This window comes from Physeter macrocephalus, chromosome 21, assembly GCF_002837175.3.
Source record: "Physeter macrocephalus isolate SW-GA chromosome 21, ASM283717v5, whole genome shotgun sequence".
Taxonomy (NCBI): domain Eukaryota; kingdom Metazoa; phylum Chordata; class Mammalia; order Artiodactyla; family Physeteridae; genus Physeter; species Physeter macrocephalus.
In genome coordinates this window covers 46,624,251-46,627,103 of record NC_041234.1, presented here as the reverse complement: position 1 = coordinate 46,627,103, position 2,853 = coordinate 46,624,251, and positions in this window count along the sequence as shown.

Here is a 2,853-nt window from a genome sequence, read left to right as displayed (position 1 = left end):
GTGTTAGCTCTTCTCTAAATGTTTGATAGAATTCGCCTGTGAAGCCATCTGGTCCTGGGCTTTTGTTTGTTGGAAGATTTTTAATCACAGTGTCAATTTCAGTGCTTGTGATCGATCCCTTTATATTTTCTATTTCTTCTTGGTTCAGTCTCGGAAGGTTGTGCATTTCTAACAATTTGTCCCTTTCTTCCAGGTTGTCCATTTTAGTGGCATATAATTGCTTGTAGTAATCTCTTATGATCCTTTGTATTTCTTCAGTGTCAGTTGTTACTTCTCCTTTTTCATTTCTAATTCTATTGATTTGAGTCTTCTCCCTTTTTTCCTTGATGAGTCTTGCTAATGTTTTATCAATTGTTTTTATCTTCTAAAGAACCAGCTTTTAGTTTTACTGATCTTTGCTATTTCTGTTGTTTTTGGATGGAATGTCCTATAAATATCAATTAAGTCCAACTTGTTAAATGTATCATTTAAAGCTTGTGTTTCCTTCTTTGTTTTCCTTTTGGATGATCTGTCCATTGGTGAAAGAGGGATGTTAAAGTCCCCTACTATGATTGTGTTACTGTCGATTTCCCCCTTTATGGCTGTTAGTATTTGCCTTATGTATTGAGGTCTTCCTTTGTTGGGTGCATAAATATTTGCAATTGTTATATCTTCTTCTTGGATTGATCCCTTGCTCATTATGTAGTGTCCTTCTTTGTCTCTGTAATTGTCTTTATTTTAAATTCTATTTTTTTCTGATATGAGAATTGCTCCTCCAGTTTTTTGATTTCCTCTTTGATTTCTTCAGTGATCCCTTGGTTATTTAGTATTGTATCATTTAGCCTCTATGTGTTTGTATTTTTTACAGAGTTTTTTCCCGCATGGAATATCTTTTTCCATCCCCTCACTTTCAGTCTGTGTGTGTCCCTATGTCTGAAGTGGGTCTCTTGTACACAGGATATATATGGGTCTTGTTTTTGTATCCCTTCAGGTAGTCTATGTCTTTTGGTTGAAGCATTTAGTCCATTTACATTTAAGGTAGTTAACGATATGTATGTTCCTATTTCCATTTTCTTAATTGTTTGGGTTTGTTATTGTAGCTCTTTTCCTTCTCTTGTGTTTCCTGACTAGAGAAGTTCCTTTAGCGTTTGTTGTAAAGCTGGTTTGGTGGTGCTGAATTCAATTTTACTCTTTATATCTTTAAAGAAATGGAACTGCAATAATATTACCATGAAGCTATTGTTGGAAATAAAGTGCAATTAGTGTTCTCTTGTGGCCAAGGGACCTGGGAACACCATAATATTGCCGCAGACCAAAGCCGGCCCTCCCCACAAGGTTCCCAGGTGGAGCTATATTCACATAGAACAATAACAAAGGAAAGCAAAGTAGCACTTCATGGTTAGTTGGGCTTTGGGTCTCAAACTCAGTACAAGCCCTGGTGCACTTGGCTGGATCTGGTGGACTCTAGACTAGAGATCTCTTCCTACTGCAAGGCCAAACCTGAATCTCGGCTCTTAGCTCACTCCTATTGGCTTCGGGAAAGAAAGAGACAAAAAAGAGTAATGGCTGATCAAAAGACGTTTTTAAGCTGGCACATGGCTCCAGCTACATGGGCAAAAGAGAAAAAGAACAATCGACACCTTTGTCCCGACTGTGCTGCATAGTGACTTGACCTACTGATTGGTGGCCCAATCTGTGTCCCGATAATTGACAAATCTTCCTAGTGGTGACAGGGGAGCATAGAAAAGGATGGCAGAAGGGCAGTTTTCCCAGCCCTGGTCCACAGAGACCTGGAGTAAGAAACAGGAACGGGAGAGTAAAATGATGGACTGAGTACACCTAGGACTCCTCATATCTCATACCTCTAGAAATGAAATATACTATGTATTTTTAAATATTACCACTCTGGAATATACTTGACCAATACAAAGAGACCATGAAGAGGGTGAAATAAAGGTATTTTCTCGAATAAGCACTCAGAAATTTTATCAGTCACAAATCATCTCTGAAATAATCAATAGTGGATATGTACCACTAAGAGACACCTACACAAGTAGGGTGTAAGAAGCAATGAGCAAAGAAATCAGTCAATATTTAAGAGAAGATATCAACACAAGAAGTGATTAGGGTGGCAGCATGGGCAGTGGCTGGTAAAGAGGGAGCAGAGGTAAGAAAATGCAAATTATATTTCTTGCCTTGTTTAGAGGGAGACTAGAGATGCAGATTCATGCTAAATGTTGACAGAAAATGTGTATGTTTTAGTATGTGTATTAATAATGTACAGATAAACCTTAGAAAGAAAATGTATACTTTTAAAACCATTTAAAAGACACGTATGGAAAACAAAATTACACAAAATGGTTGCAAATAAAAGAAATGAAAAATATACTCGAGCCATTAAAAAGAATACAGATGTAGCAATATTAATGTCAGACAAAACAGAATTCAAAGCAAAAAGCATTTTAAAAGATAAAGGATATTTTATTGATGATAGGTACATGCCACCACAAAGATTTACCTATAAGCCTTTACAACATTGGTTTAAAATGGAGATCAGCAAGACCACAATTGTAGTGTGAAAAACCCAACTTCTGCAGAAATTGTCACATCAGGTGCTGACTTACTAACTAACATACTAACTAAATAAGGACATATAAAATTTAAATAATACAATTAACAAACTTGAACATATGTAGGCTTGTTCTAACTAACAAAACACACACACTTTTCAAATGCACATTGAATACTTCCAAAAATGGATGATATATTAAGCCCAAAGGGAAATCTCAACAAATTCCAAATAATAAAAATCATACTAACCACAGGGACAATAAAATTACATTTTTTTTTTTTTTTTTTTTTTTTTTTTGCGGT